The sequence below is a fragment of the Larus michahellis genome, chromosome 4, assembly GCF_964199755.1.
Source record: "Larus michahellis chromosome 4, bLarMic1.1, whole genome shotgun sequence".
Taxonomy (NCBI): Eukaryota; Metazoa; Chordata; class Aves; order Charadriiformes; family Laridae; genus Larus; species Larus michahellis.
In genome coordinates, this window is record NC_133899.1 from 59127489 (window position 1) to 59149808 (window position 22320).

Here is a 22320-nt window from a genome sequence, read left to right on the forward strand (position 1 = left end):
GAGATTTGCATTTTTTTAAGGACTTTTGCTAGATCCACTTTTAGCCTTGGTTGTCAACAGAGTTATTTCCACTCCCCTAATTTTGGGTAAAATAGTATCTGTCTGTGTTTATAACCATATTGAACATCATTAACTGTGTTATTTTGAAGGCTTGACATTCTTGATTCTTTTTGTTTCCTAGGGAACAAGCAAGACAAAATGTTTAATTACACCACTTAGAATGGAAAAGCAAACTTGTTCTTTAAATTCACGGAGATATATCTTCAAAATGTTTCTGTTTAGGGCATTTCTCAAAATTATCTCTTTTACATTTTAAGTAGATTATTTCTATCATATCAACTCGCTTCAAAATTATTAAGGATATTACTAACATAGGGTGTTCATTGTGTATATATGACAAATAATAAGTAGCCTGATTTTGATGTTGTTCTGTCTGTGACTTGACTGTGGATACTGCAAGATCCTGTCCTATATTTTACCTACTGATTTTTCCTAATGAAAGAATGTTTCAGCCATTGCCAGTTATATTCTTCAAAAGTCCATGTATTAAGGACTATGCCAAATTTTCTCCACATACATGTTATTTACAATATTTCTTTGGACACAGGAGGAAACAGAGGAAAGGAAGGATTGGACTAAGGAGATGCGTCCACAGAATCTTCATCTCATTCTGCAGACTGGATGTTTTCTATGTGCCACTATTGTGAATGAACTGGAGGCAGGCAAGTCCTTCTGGATCTGTGGCTATATGTGTCTCTGTAATACACACTTGTGCTTAAACAGGGAATACACTGCGTAGAGTTTACATAGCTATGCAAATTCTCTTCAAGACATAGATATTTTTCCTTACCAGCTAGACTACTTCAGAGTAAGCTCATACTATGTGAATAATTTATCTCAAAAATAGCTTTATGAGTCAATAATCTAAAGTGAAAAATAGGTTAAAAGAAGAACTGGAGATTTAGATTTATTTTAATCTTCTCTCCCCAAGTTGTTTGACCTTGAATAAATCCCTCAATACTCTTGGGTTTCCAGGGTTTTTTCAATAATTGGTGGCAATGCTAATGGTAGGGTATGTTATCAGAATGAAAAGTTATATCAGGATTCTCTACATTAAATTTGTTTAAATAAGTGAGAATATCACTAGAAAACTGGGACGTCTGAAGCTCCGGGAACAGTAAATCAGGACTTCAAATGATTTCTCTCTGGATGATGGCAAAGCAGGATTTGAAAATTGAGGATGCAATAGCGAGGATACCCCTGTGTTTGAAAAAATATGTGTGAATACTCTTATAAAATGAAATGGGTTTCTATTTGTAGTTATCTACCTGAGGAAAAAAACAAAACAAAACAAAACTTTTAGATATAAAATATATTACATTTCTTTTATTATTTTCCTATGCTTCTTACATAAACTGGACATCTTAAGTAACTGTCTTAAAACTACCTAGGAAAAATTTAAATATATATGAAAAAATGGGATAAAATAGATGACCTTTTAAAAACCATTCCAAACACTGTTTTCTTTAAGCCTATCTGGATTCCTAATTCCAAGTCTTCTAAAGCTACATGGGGTCTTTATTTCTTAAACTCCTCATGTTGCCTTGCACCATGAAGTCAGGTATAGAATCATAGAATCTTCATGGTTGGAAAGAACCTTTAAGATCATTGAGTACAACCAACCAACCTACAGTCTCTGCCACTAGAGCATGCCATGAAGTGCCACATCTAGACGTTTCTTAAACACCTCTAGGGATGGTGACTCAACCACCTCCCTGGGCAGGCTGTTCCAGTGCCTGACCACTCTTTCAGTAAAGTAATTCTTCCTAATATGTAATCTAAACCTCCCCTGCGCAACTTCAGACCATTTCCTCTGGTCCTGTCACTATTCACCTGGGAGAAGAGGCCAACACCCACCTCTCTACAACCTCCTTTCAGGTAGTTGTAGAGGGCAATGAGGTCTCCCCTCAGCCTTCTCTTTTTCAAGCTAAACATGCCCAGCTCCCTCAGCCTCTCCTCATATGACCTGTTTGATTCTGTTTGATTTTGACCTGTAAAGAATGATTTATATACTGGCATTATTATTTGCAGGTAAAATACTACTGTATGAATGGCAGCTATTTCTGGAAAATAACTGTGAACAAGCACATTTATGACTGGGCAGCATAAAAAAATAAAGTTGAGTGATAATTTGTTAGGATGGAAAACTCAACTGAATGTTCAGAAACACTAATGTGCAACATTTATCCAAGCTTTTATTTTAAAATTATGCTTGCTTGCTTGCTTGTGAATGTTAGTATTCACACATCCTCCTAAACTGTCATAACATTTATCTTCTTAACAAATCAAAAAGGCTAGCAAAAATTAGGTGTCAAATATTCTAGCCTCTGATCCTAGCACCTGAAAAAGAATTTCAATCAGCATAATCTATATTTCATGGAAACCTGTGTTATACAACCACAGTCTTAACCCACAATAACAAGGCTTTAAGCCATTCCTACATTAACATATAGCACGGCAGTAATTTTCCTTTACTGAGAAAAAGGTAGGTTCTTAGCTGATGGTGAAGGGAAGTCTAACAAGCCCTGTTTCTAGAATGTCATTTGCATCATTGCTGACATAATTGATTACTCTTTTACAAAGCAGGTGAGTAAATATTCCATTTCTAATGTAGTCCATGCCCCACGACAAACAGAGGAGGGGGTGGAAAAATCAATTTTTGCAAAATGGAAGACGACAAAACTAGTGAGAAATAAAATGCTATGTTCATTTTTCACTAGAAGATTACAAAAGACAGAGAATGAAAAGCAGAAATGAGAGAAAGCTTTCAGTGTTGCAGTGTGGTTTGACTAACAATCAGTTCTATAAGCAAACATTTCTTATTGTATCTTAATCTTGCAGCACAGTTATAGACAGATGTATAAGCCATATTTTTAATTGAAAGTGCTAATTATGTACATATGTGCATATGATTTACATAGAATGAATCATTTAAAATTAATATCTTGCACTGATTTGTGCGAAAAATGCCTGACCTATGAGCTCAGGATAACTGACCCTGAAGTGATGGCTATCTGTAATCATACACCTGCATCATCAACTGCTGGTCACCGTGACATTATTTCTGAGCTTTTTTAGTGCTACGTCATGAGAATATTTTCAATATTAGAGTCTAAAGGAGATTGACGTATTCCTTTGGTTTCTTTTCCTCTATACAAGCAGAGGGGTTTACCTTTCGGATTTTCATTTTCTTGCATGGGCAATGAGAAAACGATTCCTGCACCACTGTACCTTCACACTTTCCTTGTGGTAGGCATGGAGGTAAGACAGAAGAAATCAAACTTGGTTGCTGAATTCTGTGCCATATCTACTCAAGAATGAGTTCAGATAGAGTATATATTAATATGTAATGTTGCACCTGTCCCCAGCCGGGGAACTTCTGTAACAATAGTAGGCATCTACCGAAGACTGTCTGAGAAAGAGAAGACTCAAGATACAGTAAAAAGAGACCTCTCTACAGGACATAATTTTATTTTTGTGGACACTGTGACTTTCTATAGTATTTTGAGGGCTTTTCATTTTCTCACTAATGCAATTATTAAAGTGTAGTGTTGCTAAGGCAACCTCCTAGAACATTCCTTCCCTGAGGTCCACAGAAAATCACAAGGAGCAAAGAAAGTAGTTAATTCCTATCTAGCAGGCACTCAAAGTTTGACTTTTTCTAGAATCTAATTTATTTTCTCGCATCTTTGCGCTCATTTACTTGCAATGAAAAATAAGAAAAAAATTCCCTCCTTAACATTCAGGAGTATGTCTCACATACTATCATGTCCCTGAATGTTCCCTATTGTAAAAATCATACATCTTCTCTGACCTTGTTGTCCTTATTTTGTTGCATAAATTATTCAGTTTTGATGTGTCCTATAGGTCAGACACTGAACAAAAACCATTCCAGAGGCATAAAAAATGACAAGGAAGTTCTCTTTTTTTCTGGTATCTATTCAAATACAGACTACTGCAGAAGATGATTAAATACACAATTCCCATATAAAGTATGCACTTTGGAATGAATTAAGTCTGTGCTAAAGCTAGAATCCTCTAGGGGTTTGCAACTCAAAGAAGAAAAATTAGCCCGGAATGGATATTCCCTGTTTGGATGTGAAAAAATAATTAGAATTATCATTAGCAAACCAGCTCAAAGGAGACTACCTAAGTTAGGTAATCTCATATAGTTTCTCATATGTATATGCCTGTCAAAAAGATACCTTTGCTTTTTTATCACAAATCATTTCTTTATTTAATCAATCCAACCAATGTAGCTCATTCAATATGCAACATTTTTAGATTACCTATTTTAAATAAAGCACAGTAGAAAACAGATTTTTCTTGAACTACCAAGGGACTGTAATACAAAGAACTTCATTTTAGTGACTTTGCAGATGTCTTTTTCAGCCGTCTCTCCTCTACTTATGCTCCTTTAGCTGGTGCTCAGGAGAAGAGAAGACATCCATTTAGGAAAACAGGAAAATCAGATTTTATTTTCACATTAGTTTTAACACATGCCCATTAAATTCTACAGTACACCAAATGCACTGAGATTTTGAAAATAATAGCTTGTATCAGTGAACTCCTGCATGATGCAGTATAGCCACTGCAGATTTCCTGGTTGTAATTAGCTTTGCTTTCTGTTTTATCTCCATTTTATGATCTGACACTTCTCAAACTGACATCACCCCCAGTATCCTCAGTACCATACTTTTTAACAGACCTTTCCTAAATAAATCCCTTCTTCCCCCGCCAGCCCACGCCCCGCCCTGCCCCCCCACCAGCAATTAGGCAATTTCTCATCTGTATTCTTTATGCCTCCACTTTAAAAGAAAATATTAACAAGCATATCAGCCAGAAATGGAAGGTCAAAGAAAGCCTACTGCCCCTGATGAGCAAGGTGGGCAAACTGGTAAAAATGGATGAGGAGAAGTCTGAGGTACTCAGCAACTTCTTTGCCTGTCTTCACTGACAAACTCTTCCCCATACCTCTCAAGTGGATGGACCTGAAGGCAGGGACTGGGGGAGAAAAGTTCTTTCCAGTGTAAGAGAAGATGAGGTTTGTGACCACCTGAGGAACCTGAAAATACAGAAATCTATGGGACCTGATGAGATGCATCCCAGGAATTGGCAGATGTAGTTGCCAAGCCACTCTTCATGATAATTGAGAAGTCACAGCAGTCAGGTGAAGTCCCTGGTGACTGGAGAAAGGGAAATATTACACTCACTTTTAAAAAGGGTAGAAAGGAGGACCTTGGGAACTACTGACCTGTCAACCTCACCTTTGTGCCTGGGAAGATCATGGAACAGATCCTCCTAGAAGCTATGCTAAGGCACATGGAGGACAGGGAGGTGATTCGAGACAATCAATATGGCTTCACCAAGGGCAAATCCTGCCTGACTAGCCTTGTGGCCTTCTATGGTGGAGATGTGGATTTGATGGATGGACTGTTCAGTGGATGAAGAATTGGTTGGATGGTCACGTCCAGAGGATCGTGGTCAATGGCTCAATATCCAGGTGGAGATCAGTGACAGGTGGTGTCCCTCAGGGTTCCGTCTTGGGACTAGTACTGTTCAGTATCTTCATCAATGACATAGACAGTGGGATCAAGATATTATATATGTGAATAGTGACCCTTATTTGTCAAAGGCAGTTTATATTTGGGTTTGGGTTTTTTACCTATAAATTTCAACTTTACCAGACTCATTAAATAGCTTCAATTTTATTGCATGTTAGATAGACTCATTAAAAAGTATATGACATCATATCAAAAGCTGACAGATTTACAGATACTGACTGAAAGCAAGTGACGTAAGATGCAGGATGAGAAAAGCCTTGAATTTAAAGAAAAAAAAAATATAATCTTGACTAGACGAAAGGATCTATTGTTGATTATCTTGTTTAAAGGTCAAGAGGTCAGGCTGTTTGATTCTAGATCCCAGCTCAAAGAACCGAGTCAAAGGCATTACCCTGACCCAGGTGATGCACGCAGCTTTACCTTCAACAAAGTTTCCTTGAAATAGAAAGAAACCCCTTCAGAGGAGGACTGATTCTGGTTCTAAATCACTACAAAACCTGAAATACTTTTTACAAACCCTCCTTTACTGTCATTTTATTTAATTCTCAAGAAAATATAGTGAAGGTTAGTTCATTCAGCTACGTGTGATAGCTTGCATTGGAAATGCTTGGCAGTCAAAGTGTGCAAGACAGGTAATAATGTAGCCCCTTGATATTTCTGTCTCTGATTGTTCGGGGCTTTCAAGCTGCTGCCTAATGAAATCTGACAACTGTTGATATGATGAAGATGGGAAATGCCAATTTTTAACTAGCTGTGCCTATATTTTGCTGAAACTTACTATGTAGTTATTCATTCTCACTATAGATTTGTAGCAATCATGCCTCATATTAGGTTCTTCTCTTCTATACATCAGTTTTCACAGGCAGTACAGTTGTGTTACATCTCCTCAGACAGACATATCCTCCCATATCTTGATTTTCCCTAGAGAGTCTTCATTTCAGTAACACCTGGGAAAGGATTTAGAATTGCAGCTACGTCTCAGGGTTCAAATGTTTCCTCCTTCCTTCCTTTAAGATGAAGATATTGAAACTTTTCTTGGAGTTTCCATCTACTTCAATTTCTGACAGTAGAATGAAGCACATCAATCTTTTTAATTGTTTTCTCCATACATATACTTCTGAAGCTGTGGAAATGAGATTTCTGGGATGCTGGGGATTGCTTTTACCATTTTCCATGGCAGAGAGCCCAAGTCTTCCTTCAAATAGATTTAACTATTATGTAGATTCGTAATACCTGCATGTTAGAACATGTGATCTAGCAGAAAAATTGTTACTGTTGTCATATAAGCCAGCAATGTTCCTGCCAAGTAATCTTTTAAGTCTTTTTAAAAGGTGAAATGGAAGTTCACTTACCTATAAAGACATCCTCCCTCTGTAAAGAGAAAATGAATGCCTAAAACAAAGTCAAGACAGTGAGCTTCATATAGCTTATAAAATAATAATTGAAAAAAATCACTAAGTATGTAGAACAGATAACTCTTTATCAGAATTCCTGATAAGTGCACGTCCAACTGTTAAAGTAGTTACCTGTACACATTAAATGGTTACAATTAAATGTTGTGGGTTACATGGTAATGGTTACAATAAAATGTGTGCACAAAGTAAGGGGCATACTTGGGGCAGGGAGGGGGGGAGTAGCTCTCTTTCTAGTTTTTCATTGATATTCCAGCTATAATTCACTGTGCCATTACATTTTACTTTTTTTTGTAATACCTTTCTATTTTTTTAATACAGGCAGTCCTTCAATAATTAAGCCCCAGTAAACATTACCTAAGCAAAAGTTATTTTTACTTATTTTGAGAGTCAAGGACAGAAAAATGATGTATTATCATATAAATATAATTAAAGTGTCATTGGAAAGCATCCTGAACCCCTACCATTTCCTTGAGTAATTACATGCACATTCTCATAAAACTTCATTGTAAATCACAAACTGAGAGTACTTAACTTCAGTTTGCATTCCTGCCAGAGACAGGGGCATGAAACTCATCCTGTCGAATCTAATATGCACCCAGTAAGAACTCATCATTGAAACTCAAAGATGAATCCACAGGAATTGGTTTGGAAACATATCCCACTGACTGCTTTGATCAGTTGCACAGAGACAAACTAGAAGACAGGATCACTTTGGTTTCTACTTAACAGTATCTGTAGCATGCTAATCAGAAAAAAAAAAACCTGTGAAGAACCATAGAATAGTTGAGGTTGAAAGGGGCTCTAGAGGTCATCTAGTCCAACCGCACTGTGCAAAGCATGGTCAGCCAGAACAGGTTATCCAGGATTGCGTCCATTCACGTTTTGAATGCCTCCTCAGATGGAGACTTCACCATCTCTCGGGGAAACCCGTGCCAGTGTTCAACCACTATCACAGCAAAAAGATGTTTTCTTGTGTTCAGATAGAATTTGTATCAAGTATTTGTACAGATTGATGAGTTTCCTCCTGAACCTTCTCTTCTCAAGCCTAATTGGCCCCAGTTTTATCAGTCTTTCCTGATATGAGAGATGCTCCAGACCCTTAGCCATTTTAGTAGTCCTTTGCTGAACTCCCTTCGGCCGCTCTGTGTCTCTATTGTACTGGGGAGCCCAGAACTGAACACAGTACTCCAGATGTGACCTCACCAGTTCTGAGGAGAGGGGAGGGATCACCTCCCTCAATCTGCCAGCAGCATTCCTCTGAACACAGCCCAGGATGCTGTTGTCTTTTTTGCAGCAAGGGTGCATTGCTGGTTCATAATCAGCTTGCTTCCAGTTGTTCGAAGATAGCCTCATCTATTTTTTCTTAATAAGATTTACAGAAGACATCTACTACAACAGCAACCCTGTTGGCACGCCTGCTAGTCATGACCCGTAAGCTCTCAGTTGGTTCCTGATCCATCCCAAAGCAGACCTCAATGCATTCCAGCAGTCCTCATAGTAAAAGGTAACTCCCCTTCTCACCTCTCCCACCTGTACTTCCTAAAAGGCCTGTATCCCTCCATGCCAGTACTCAAGACATCCCACCACATATCTGTCATCCCATTGAGGTCATAGCCCTGTAACTGCACACTTGGGATTCCTGTTCTTTGTTCCCCAGTCTGCATGCATTAGTGTAGATGCACTTTAGAAGAGTACTTCTCCCTACCATGGGTTAAAAGGAAGGGCTTGACCCTCCCTAATTAGCGTTAAGCTATAACAAAGGTTGCAGGTGCCATTTGATGAAGGATAGCTGACAGAGTTTGTCATAATCTGCTAGAACTAGCCTTAATTTATCTTTAACCTTAGCTTATCCTTAGACTTACGTGGCAGCAACAGTTCATCTGAGGTTTCCCAGGAGTTCCCAGGTCTCTGATGATGTGCCCAGAAACTCAAGAACATGTCAAGGAAGCAGGGAACAGAAACTGCTTTGCAAACTGTTGGCTGCCTCTGTTAGTTGTGCCATGTTAGAAGGACAAAACAAGAAAATACAGCAACATACAGCCAGATTCCCTGCCTGTTTAACTCAAAATTTAGGTTAAGTTTTCTGAAAATGGTCGATTTAAGTGGAGGCCAAATTTCAAGTCAACCTGTAATGAATTCTGAATGGATCATGAGAAGCTTATGCATTTACAGTAGAAATCAAGACAATGGTATCGGACCTTTGAGAGGTTTCAGTCTTTCCACTCATCTCTGTAGGCTTTGGACTGAGTCCCAACAACTCTCAGTTTCACCAGCTGTACTATTACAGTTGCAATATTCAACCACATTCAGACTTTTGTTCCACTGATTTTATATATATTTGAGCTATTTATAGATGTGGTACAGCTGAACAGCTCCAGATCAAATTCCTGCAGGTTAAATGTTCAGAAGTATAATTTAGATTCAGACTACAGTGAATGGTAAATTTCATTACTAGAAGATGCTGCATAACTGGAGGTCCTATTATTGAGAAGAGATATGAAACTAATGTCATACATTAAGTGGCAAAGGGCCGGTGGTCATGCTTGAATGAGGAATAATTCAAAGCATATATAATATTAGTGGCTTTGCGTGACTGCAAAAGTCACTCCATCCACAGATATGTAATTTATACAGTACTTCCTAAAATACTTTGAGTTGCACTGAATGGTATAAATGCCTTTATATGCCAACATATACAACACAGACAGTGTTTATTTTTGAATTATCAGGACTTTCAAATGCTCTATAAATGGCAGCCTCTGTGATATAGTAGAAATGAGGATGTGCCACTCATTAGTTATTTTACTCTCTCAAAAATGATATGATTTGTTACCCAAGCTGTGCAGTACCAATACATTTTTGGTTTTTTTGGTCTGTCTACCTTTTAGGTTGAGTATATTCCTTCCTAAAGCATTGATGGGTTCTGGATGGCTTGTGTTTTCTTGGTTACTGAAGTTTTCTCCTCTGTTGGACAACCAAGGGAGGAAAGACCTTTTTGATTAATGTAAAGTCAGCCATCAACTGAGGCATCATCCCTCACAATCTGATATTAAAAAAGAACTTTAGATTGCCTGGCTCAGGAAGACCTGGAGAGAAGACTGCCATCATATTTTACTACTTACAAGCTACTCAGCAAAAATAACTTCCTCTTTGCACTTGCAAAGAAGGTAAAGAAATCCACAGATGATTGTTTCAAGCATGGGTCTGTATGTCTCTGCAGAACTGCCCCATTTTTCTTGTAAATTCACATAGGTAAGTTGTCACTTAAACAATATCTATTTGTTATGGTTTCTGTGGCCCACTGCTTCTGAATAACTTATATTTTCTAATGACATTAATGATTCAGTGCAAAATTATGTTGGCTGACATTATAGTCAGAAGTATGCACAAGTTTATCTGTTAGGAATTTAAGGTTCACAGTGGTGAAAATTTTGGTTTTGGTCAGTAGTGATTATCTATTAAGTTTCCTTTAAGTTGCTATTACTGTATAATGGGGAAGATACTGGCAGAACTAACTTTCAATCTGCTAATAATTTAGTTTAGGGTATATATTAGTTACTGTTCTGATGACAGTATACAATTTGAAACAAAGAACAACTGAATCAAAGGAAACTGCTCTACAAAGAAACTTGAGAAGGCATCTGATCCATCTGCTATGTTAAGGGACTAGGTGTCTTGGCAGAAGTTTGTTTAACTTATTCTTAAAAACCTTTGAACAACAGAGGATGTTTTCATCACAAAACTTATCTGTTCTTAAGAAAGTCTGTAAGAAATTGGAATACTCCGCTGTCTGTTTGGGTTGCTGATCCAGTGTATTTTCAAATTAATCCCAAACCTCCATAGTTTTTTCTTTACAATTCCATGTAAAACTATAAGTCCTAAAGAGCCCTCTAAAAACCAGGGCTTATGGGATTTGTAATGGTCTTATTCATTATGTTGTATGTCTGCTCCAGTCCCTTACCATCCAAAATCTAATTGTGTGTGTATGGTCTGTGTAAGTATTTTAAGGAAAAATAGTCAGATATAGGACTAACACTATAATAATGAAGCATCTAACAAATGTTTGGAAATAATATCTTTTACGTGGTTAAAGTTTCAAAATAAAACAGACTAGATGTCTTTATGACCACTTTCCAAAAATAACTTAACCAGAGAAAAGCTTTGGATTTTTCATCTTCTCAAACAAGATCACAGTTCTAACGTAGTATGAAAAACGAAATGCAATCCCTGGATGCCATTCGGCTGGTGCAGAGCATGGAGCAGGAAAAGTAAACTAAACATTGCAACAAGTTGGTAGTTTCAGCTCTTATCATTAATGACTTTACATCTTTAAGTCTTTCATGTACATGGTGAGGAAAAGCATTACGGGAAGGTGGGGGAGGTGGGGTGGATGGAGACTACACGAACAACACAGGCACAGGGGGAAAGGAAGGAGAGGAAAAGCAAGAAAGAATTATAAGCATTACCTTTCCAAGGCCTGCTCAAACTTTATATGGTCCTTTATAAGGAAATCAGCTAAAAATAGCTCATGAAAATGAAATTTTACCACATTATCAAATGATTCAAAACCAGCTGAAATAGCTGCTCAGAAAAATCAGAAACAAGATTGGAAGCTTTTGCACAGCTCTATTAGAGAACTTTCTTCAGTAGAAATCCTTTACGCATTACATTCCTGTCCCTACCCCACTGAAAGAATCTGCAGCATTATTGCCTTAAGTAAAATTCACATTTATGGTACAAAGAATGGATCTGGGTAACTAAAAAGATGGAAATTAATGTCGAAAGGAACTTTTACAGTCCTTGCTGTTACCATGAATCAAATAAGATCCAGTGTCCTGGTTTGAGGTAAAACAGAACCAACTTTCTGTTCAGTAATTTTATTTCTTAGCCAGGCCTCTTCTAACTCTCTGAAATTACCAGCATGTTGTGTCTAAAGCTGTTTTTTCAGAGTGAAAAGACAGTTTGTGCCAAGGAATGGTATGCAGAAAGGATCTTACGTATACTTATTGCTATAACAACCAAGCTCAGCTAATTTAGTTATTTGCCCCATTGGAGGGTTGGAAGCGGAAAAGCGTTGAGGGATCCCACCTGCAGGGAGGAGCGGACAGGACAGGTGACCCAAAACTGACCAACAGGGGTATTCCATCCCATCTGCTCCATGGTCAGTATAAAAGCTGAGGGATCAAAGGGTCAACTCTCTTCCTTCAATGGCTGACGTCCGAGGAGGACCCTGTCTGTTCATCTGCCTTTGATCCCAATCCATGTGTTGCTGACTCCATCTGTGGAAACCAGTTCCCACCCGTTGCTGAGTCCAGTCTGGGACTTCCCCAGTGCCTGCCGGTGATGTCATCCTGTGAGCTTAATACGGTTTTGTATATACTGTATCTGTTTCATTACTTTCCTTTTTATTTTATTCTTAATATTTCATTAAAGTAGTTTAGTTTCTTCTAAACTCATAAATCTCTTTTATCTCTCCTCCTCCTCTCCATGCACAAGAGGCTGGGGGGGTACAATCTGTTGCCGGCCATTGGCCAGTTTGGCCAAAACCACAACATCCAGATACCCCACATCTAGGAGAGAATCTCAAGCTGGTATGTCTAGTAATGGAAAAATAGTCAAATTTGAGAGCTGTTTTGAACATTATCCTGTGAAATCAGAAAGGCATATATACTTGTTTCTGGTATGCAAGAGCTATAAACATTTTCCTATGCTTGTCAGGCTGGACTTAAGTGCTAGGAAAAAAAGCCGCCTTCTTACCTTACCTGTTGGTAAATAAAAGTACAAAGGGAAAATAAATTGTGAGCAAGAATTTTTGGTTCTTGTAATAGTAATGTCAGGGAGAGGAGGGAAAAAGTACAAAAAGATTAGAAAAACTAAGAGCCAGGTCATCAAAAATGAATAAGGACAGCAAAGGAGAAGAGCAGAAAGTGCAGTGATGAAAACAGAATGTTGATACTAATCTGTATTTCCTCTGTTTCTTCTCTAAGATATGATTCTGCTGACTGCAATTCGATTAACCTATCACTTTATCCTGGTACTTACATTGAAGTACACATTTCGCTTCATCTGATGTTGACAGTAATTAATATATACATGTAGTTGCAGATTAATATGGAATTATTGCATAACTATATGCTTGCATAAATACCTTGCAACAATGTTTAATATTCAAAAGAAATACAATCTGGTTTTTCTTTTGGTAAAGGAATTACTAGCAATATTTCTGCTTGTTTAAAGAAATGTTACTATTTTACTGACACTGGGAATACCAGACATAGGAAAGTAGCTCTGACTGACAAATACTCAAATTTTACATTTGGACATTTAGTGCTGTAAAGAAATCCTATACTTAGTGTGTATGCTTATGTGTGCATGCCTGTGTAATGTCTTGCATCATTAGAAGTTAGTGTTTAATAAGACTTTCAAATGAACTGCAGTTATAAACCTCCAATTCAGAAGCATCATACATTATGGCAAAAAATGCCAGAGTCGAAACTCAACTCAAATCGCATGTTATATAAATTGATCTTTAATGTGAAATATTCTCCAAAATACTTGAATTATTGCCATCTGTATTGAGTCAGACTCTTCATTGCTCATGAATACAGGATCTCCAAAGACTTAAGAGCATGTACATCAGCATCTAATTGCAATGACTGTATGAACTGGTCAGAAAGCTAGCATGAACACTGAAGTTTGTGACTGTCTTTGTTTATTCAGAAGTCACTTTGTCTGAAGTGAAGAATCTCTACTATATTACTGACAGATTCAAACACCTCTACAAGACAGAAAAGAAAGAGGAGCTGAAACATAAAGGGATTTTAAAAACAATAATACTTGGAGGTATCTAAATCTGAGCTTACTCTTGAAGAAAGCTGGCTTGAAATACTTACATTTGGCTTTGTATTTCATCAGGTGAAGTTGAAACTCTACATAGGTGGGTTTTTTAAAGGATTACCTCTTCAATGACTGCCTTTAGTGCATATACTGACCTCAGCAGAGTTACTATAAAACTGAAGACCTACTTCTTCCTTCTGAGAGTAATATATAGTGTGAAATCAGTGGATCAATGACAGCTTACATCACGTGATAGGGAGCAAGAGAAAATGGATTCTCATATCTCAGCGTTAGACCTGTTAGATAAAACCATTGTAGTCCTCTGAGTGTTTACCCAGTTGCCTGAAACCCTATAGACTCTTCTTTCTTTTAAATACAAGTCCTCCCATTGTCTCAAAGCTCCACTGATTTTTTCCATTCCACCTCCACAGAACTTCTGTGTCCCTTCCCAATTCCTTTGCTCCACCTACATCCATAAGAGATCTTTTTTGCTGATGAACGTGACATTGCTGGGAAACCTTATGCTGGCTCTGGTATCATAAACCTTAACCATGTGGTACTATTGTTCTGTTTCAGTAAAATCCAGAGAACCTAAATTTTTGTTGTATTGGATCATCTTTCAGTTTTCTTAGCTCAATTCCTAACAGGTGGCCAGATTTTTGAGTGTAGCTCGCACCTAGTTATGAATTGAACACAGTGTGGATTAGAAAGAAAAAACTAAATACCCTGGACTTGGAACATTTGTCAAGCGTTTAATGCTGAGAATCAAAAAAAAAAAAAAAAAAAAAAAAAAGGAAATCTTATTGTATCTAACATAATTCATAAGGCATGAAATATTTTTTCTAAAAATAGCAATTTCCAAAATAAAAAAATTGATTAGTAAGTAACCTGTTCTGTGTTAACCCCACTAGGGAGCTAAGCACTGCACAGCTGCTCACTCACTCTTCCACCTGCAGCGGGACGGTGGAAGAGGAATAGAAGAGTAAAAGCAAGTGAACCTGTGGGTCAAAAGTAAAAATTATTTAAAGCAAAGAAGAAGTAGAAGAAAAAAGAAAGAAAATAAAACAAAACCAGTGGTGCAAAGGCAATCATTCACCACCTTCCACAGGTAGACCAATGCCCAGCCAGTTCCCAAGCAAAAGATGGCCAATCCTGCTAAAACACCCCTTTTCCCTTTTTATTACTGAGAATTACAGTATATGGCATGGAACATCTCTTTGGACTGTTAGGGTCATCTTCTTGGTTGCGCACCTTCCCAAACTCTTGTGTATCCCCCAATCTATTCACCGAGGGGGCAGAGTGAGAAACAGAAAAGGCCTTGAAGCTGTGCAAGCACTGTTCAGCAGCAACTAAAATATTGGTGTGTTATCAGCATTGCTTTGGTCACAAATCTGAAAAACACAGCACCAGACAAGCTCCTGTGAAGAAAATTAATTCCATTCCAGCCAGACTTAGTGCATAGTAAAAATTTGCACATTTTACACATTTTCTTGGACTCATATTAAAATAATTTGCAAACTAGAAAACTACCATGATTTTGATAACAGTGCAAAAGATATTAGTTGAAAGAAATAAAACTGTGGCAGTCATCTTGAGACTGATTGTTACACTGACTGAAGTGTGTGAGAATTTCTTCAGCTGACTTCGTTGATACTGACTTAATTGAGAGTAGTTGCCTAACTTAGGTCTCATCAAGATGAGAAAATTTACCAGAATATGGTTCATTAAAATAGTATTTGTCCTACTATCTGCTGCTGTGTGATTTTGATTTTAAAATACTCAAGAGTTTCTTAAAATTAAAAATATATGTGCACATACTTATATATATGTATGCACACACACTCACTCATTCATATATATATGTGGGGCAGGGGGTGTGGGCGGTGGAGGGGTCTACAAATAATGTATCTCTTAAGGTTTGTCCAGAAACTCAAAAAATTAATCAGGAGTACTGCAGATTGTATTTTGTCATTTGAAATGCAAATAAAAAGTTCAAATGTTGTTTTACAGTAATCTACTGGTGCTAGTCCTGAGGAAACTAAAGAATTGTGACAGACTTGCATGAGTGCCAGCAGGTTAAAGCTTAATTCAGTAGTATTTGTAAAGCATTCGAATGGCAGAATTATGAAAATTCTGAGATAATTCAGTAGAATAAATGAACAGAGGATCCTGAGTGTCAGGACTGCGCTGGGAGGAAACTGTGAATTTTGAAAACCCATGACACCTAAACATTTTTGACCCTGACTAATCTGTGTTCTCGTCGTTAAAGTGTAGCATTGGAAGGATTTTAACAAAAGGCAAACCTTTCTATCTCACTGCTGTTGACGATTTACCTTGATCTTAACCAGTGCTGCATGGTCAAAAACTAATAGAGAGAGCAACAACCCTGAACAATTATGGGGAGTTTTATATTTCATTCTTTCTTTTAAATTATTGAACATATTACATAAATCCCATTTGCAGTCATAGACCACAGAAGTCCATCCTTCTCTACTGTCGTGCAACCCCTAAATCTCTCTGTGGAGAGAATAACTTCAGTGGAAGTTGTTGTTCATATACAGAGCTACTATAGATGCTGTCTGGGGTAGTGGCAGAGACTGACATGGTTTAAATGATGGGCAAGAAGATACTGCAGGACAGATGAAAATTTAAATGTAATATAACAACCTGAGTCACTTGCTTTAAGTTTAAAGATCTTGTGGTATAATTTCCCTTGCCAAGGTTAGAAGAACTTCATCTTTGTCTACCTTCAGCTTCCAGTAAGGAAACTAACTGCAAGCAAAATACATGATTTGAATACCTTGTAAATGGATATTAATTTCCATGCTTTTATGGTATGTTATTTCAGAGATGAGTAGTGGGGTTCCCTGGTGATTTTCCACCATTATAAATTACCATGACTGAAAGGAAGTAGCTTGTAATGAATGATACCTTCAAGGTAAAGAGAGATTGCTATCTGCTGTTACAGCTGGTTTTTACCAGAGAGCAACTAAGTTAATCCATTATGTTTTCTCACATATTTTAACAGTTGAACAACAAACCCAAAACTTGTGATAAAAACAGGTACTTTCTTAAAGTTATGTTTTCATATTTGAAGTCCAGTTTTCACTGCAGTTATGAAATATTATTTTTACTTGATTAAAATTCTTAGGTATTTCCATTTCCTTTTGTCCTGGTTTCAGCTGGGAAAGAGTTATTTTTTCTTTCTAGCAATTACTGTGAAAAGAATGTCAAAAATACTTATTATTTTTAATTGTTGCTAAGTGATGTTTACACTATTCAAGGACTTTTTTTCAGCTTCTCATAAAAGCATAGACGGAACGATGGAATGACCACTGAAATATTCCATACCTTAGATGTCATGCTCAATACATAAATGGGGGTTAGCAGGGGGGCAGGAATCTGCTATCACTGCGATCCCAGTGCCAGTTCACCTGGTGTGAGTGACCCATGTCATTACAATCATTGTTATTATTAATGTTATTTTTCCTTTTCTGTTATTGTTTCTATTAAACTGTCTTTATCTCAAGCCATGAGTTTCTTTCCTCCCTTTCCCTCCCCCCTTTTTTTTCCCCTCTTCACCTCCACCCTCCCACCCCCCCCAAACTTCTTGCGGGGTGAAAAAGGCGATGGAGGAACAAGCAGCTGTGTGGTTCAAGTTGCTGGCTGGGGTTAAACCACAACACCTTTGAAAGCATTTATTCTCTTTAGCAGCTGGCAGAAGAATCAGGCTACATTTTTGAAAGGGAAAAAAATCATCCTATCCAAGATAAAGAGTACAGAAGAGGTGCTCTTTAAAGATGGAATAGTTTTTGGGATCCTAGAATACTTCCCTCCTAGGCCTGTATATTCTCTTTTTTGCTGGTAGAATGATTAAAGGAGTAAGAGGCCTATGTCCAAAACATAACCCCATGCCTATTTTTTTTCCTATCTCCAGTGCCCCTGAGATCAGTTACAAAGTGAAGTTTACACTGAGTCACTGGGGTAGACATATCTTACAGCCTCTTTGCACAGATGAATTTAACGAATTGTTTTGCCAAATGGTTCATCACCCTTCAAAAAAATGCGAATGGTAGACTCTATGACTTCTGTATTATCAACAGCAAATGTTCAAAAGCATATGTCAGATGTCAGGCTTATCAAAAATCATTTTTCATAACAGGATTTGAAAAACCATTATATAATTCACAAAAAATATTTTTCTGGTTTTCAGCATATTAGAGGTTATATTTTCAAGTTTCACTTACAAGAAACAGGATAAAAAGTCTTTATTTTTAAAAATATATTTGCATGTAATTTAATGAAGGTAGTAGTGAATGGGAGCACCTGGCTAAACCGGTTTCAGAACACAAAAGGTGAGGTGCAGGGAGTTGTCATTCGACTCAGCTCCATCTCCCCTCGGCAGACGCTTATTGATCCCTGTCTATGCAGAGATAACTTGGGGGCAGCTGTGGAAATGGCTCAGCCTGGGGTGGTCTCAACACTGCATTACAGTAAGAACCGAAACCAGAACCGAAGCCCGAACGGTGCCTTTAGCCTGAAGTCAAGTCCCACCACTATTCAGTAAGTGTGAGACCAGACATCACAAAATAAACATTGCTATCTGACGGGCCATCAAACCGCCGGAGATAACCTTCCCAGATAGTGTAATCCATTCAAGCACAGTCCCGAAAAAGGATATCTAAGTCCAAAATTTCAGGGAGAAAAAGGGGGGAATCTTCCAAAGATACAGCTGACCTGTAGGAGATTCTTCCCCCCATTGTCCAGGACACTGTGCAAGGTAACTTCCCGGGATTGAGTGGCCTTACCTGAGAGAGAGAGGGTAAGTGATTTAATAACGTACGTATGGTGTCTAGCATGCTCTAAGATCATGATTTGTGCACTCATTTAAGGTATTCATATCTAGCGTGCTGGTGGTTTCTGTTGTCACTTTTTGGGATCACTTGTTAGGTGGTAATAGCGTATTCTGTGAATTGTTTTGATCTTTTCCCCTTAAATTGCAATAGTGCATTCTTCCATTGTATCCATAAGAACTTGCAACAGTGGCGTATCGGACCTGTGGGTGAAGTCCAAACAAATTGTTAATTTGAACCTCTCAGTGAAGTCTTTTTCTCTACATCACGAGTAGTACTTTAAGAAAGACATTAAATATTGTTGATACTTATGATGAAATCACACAAAATGATGAATGATAATATTTCTATTGGGTTTATATTTCACAGGAAGTTGCTTCCAATATATTATCATAAACAAAGGATTCCTTTTTTTCGAAATTAAGAATGATGTGAGTCTCTGGATTCCACAAAAAATACTTCTTATGCACTTTGAAGAATACTTCTAAAATACGAATCTGGTCTTTTGATTAGAAATAGTTCTAATAGCCATTATTGAGAGTATTACAAATAAAAGAATAAAAATATCATCTTCTTCCCAGAAAATAAGGTGAAGGGTAGATTTTGAAAGTGCTTGTTGCATTACTCAAAAGGGAGGAAAAAAGGAGAATGCCATTTTTCAATCTTGTATCAATCATTTTTGTGGCAGCTTTTCTACCTGTTGTCATGCCTGATCTTCAGACCCCAGGGAGACACCAGAGCAGTAATACTTTGTTTTATTTAGTCTACATCCAGGAAAGAAACAAGCTGAAGCTCATGCACAGTTTTATACTCTGTGCAGCAAGTTTCCTTTGTGTTGACTGCTGCTGACAAGAATCAGGGTGAAATTTTGTTGGAGGGTAAACCACGGTTGACAAAGTGCAAAACTAGAAACTTCCTATAGCCTCCCTTTTTCGTGTGTGCTTGACAATAAAGAGATCGGTTTTGATATTATTAATATGAAGGCAGAGTACATTATTTTGAAATTTAACACCCAATCTTTTTGTAAAATAGCCAGATAATTACAATAAAATTTTCTGCACATCCAGTGGCTGCATAAAAAGCAATGCATTGAGAAAACATCACTACGTGAGAAAAAGTGGTGGTATAATTAAACCACCATAAATAGTAGCAGCTATCTGAATATTGTCTGGCTTCCTTTTACTCTCCTCCTTCTAACTTGCAGCAAAGATTCAAAATGTGAGTTTCAAAAGCATTTCCCCAGCACTCCTTGGTAGTAATTGTATTCACCATTACTGACAATATCTTTGCATCACTGCGGAATATACGAGAGTGCTAGTTCTTTGTATCCCTCTTCCTTTGATCACTGCTCCTCTATATAATATAGGAGATTGCCAAGATTTTGCTTTAGTGTCAATTTATCACAAAGAAAGCACCATTTCTTCTTACTGGTTTGAACTAATGCATTCTGTTGAAGCCTATTTTTATACCACAACTATTGCTAAAATGCAATGTTACCAGACTGGAATTCAGGAAAGGATTTCTCATACGTTGAATAGATTCACAAATTTTATTCACTGATCTGTTGGCATTTAAAAAATCCTTAAAATATGTAAGCTCATATTGATTTAGCACATTTGAATTGTAGTCTCTCTCAGTAACTTCTCAGTTCTTGTCTTTCCTTTTTTTTAATATATATATTTCTATACCTCCCCTCCCCCCTTTTTTAAGTCTCTCACTGCAGAGCTTTCAGGAGGAGACATTTATTTTACATGTTATGGTCCAGTACGTGACATGGAAGCCAAACTCCAGCAGCATTCTCAAAGAAAGCCTCTGCTATTTGGCTATACGATTTAGCTCTAACCCCTTTGCACATGAAATTATCCAGTAACTGCCTGAAACTTTAAAAGCAAAGCAATTAACGTGAAATCAAAACTGAATACTAAATAAATACATGAAAAGCACAAAGCCAAATAAATGGATAAACAAGCCTATATAAATACAGTATATTTTCTCTTTCAAAGCTTTTATTTCTGGTTACCAGACAATTGCATAGAGCATTAAGAAATCCCCAGGAAAAAAAATCATTTTATTTCTAAGTATATTCCTGTGTTAAGTTCAAGGGGTTAGTGCAATATGGGTAGCTGAAATAGGTGCATAAAATTCACTTAACTTTACATATATTTAAAAAATCAATAGCCTAAATTGGTACGGAAGATTAGGAAAAACTGAGTTTATACCAAAATCAACACTTTTTTTATACTACTGCTAAAAGGTTATTTTGCTATCCACTCAAAAAACACATAAAGCATATGCAGATATAATATATATTTTTCTTATCTCCTGATGAGTAGAATTTCAATAGTATATGAAATTGCAAATGTAAAAGCATACTCGGTTAATTAATTGTTATTTCTGTCTTCCTCAAAAAATGCTAGAAAACTGAAGTCATCAGAGGCTTGTCAATTGCCATTAAGCCTTCTGCAAAATTGCACATGTAGTCAGCGATTGTGTTATATAAACATTTTAGACTCATATTATCATACATCTTTACTGGGAATAAAGGCCTACTGCTGCAATATTTTCAACCTCCACAAAGTTTGAATGCTGAGTATCTAGAGCATTTTTCCTAGAACGGGAGCATAGGGAAATAATGTTTAACATCACGTATAACAGTGTCTATGATAAGGAGTTATAGAAAGGAAGTTACTCTTAATTAGAAATGGAAATACATGATCAGAAATTGATTTGAGGAACCATAAGCTTTTCTGACAGTCCAATTTCTCATTTGAAACGCTTAAACTATACCTTTAAGTTCAGGTATGTGAAAGAACTCCCCTGGTTCAGTAAGTTTGCACATATCAGCTGAGCCCAGCTGAGAAAATGCAGGATAGAAGGCATTAGTTTACATCACCCTTTGCTGTTTAAAGGTGTTCTGACTCATACCTGTCACTCCTTAAGTCAGTATAGTTCAACTGTGCGTCTAAGCCCACAAAAAATTATCTCAGAAATAGATACCCATAAAGGAGAGGCTAAACACAGTTGTCAGAGAATGAGTTCTTCTTTGCAAATTCTTTGGTCAGAGCTATGACATTTTGTAGAAACCCAGTCTTCTGTCTGCATATAGAATTTCTTTTTCTGAAGTCTGACAGTTACGAAAATATTCAAGTTAGTTGGAAACATCACTTCTGCTTTTATCCAATTAATTTTCCAGCCCCTTCCAAGAATTCCAGACTTTTCTTGACTTTCCTACTCTGCTATGAATTCAGAAAAATTCTAGTGAATAAAATGTTGTTACATTTCATTGCAAAACTGATGTAAGTAAGTGGACCAGTAATCTGGTCCAAAATAGTCTAATAATTTTTTTTCTAATTGGAAAACATTAATTTGTCAAAACCAAACCTTTGTTGGTGAACATAGACATTTTTGTGAAACCTTTTTCAAAAAATTTTTTTGAGTTCAAGATGAAATATATGATCTGAAAAAAAAACCAAAAAAATGCTTCTAATCTTTTCTTCTTCCTTTTCCATCCATTCTGTTGCTTAGAACAATGCTCAGGCAATGGTAAATACAAGTTTAAATCCTTGCTTGATTCAGACATGGACTGGAACC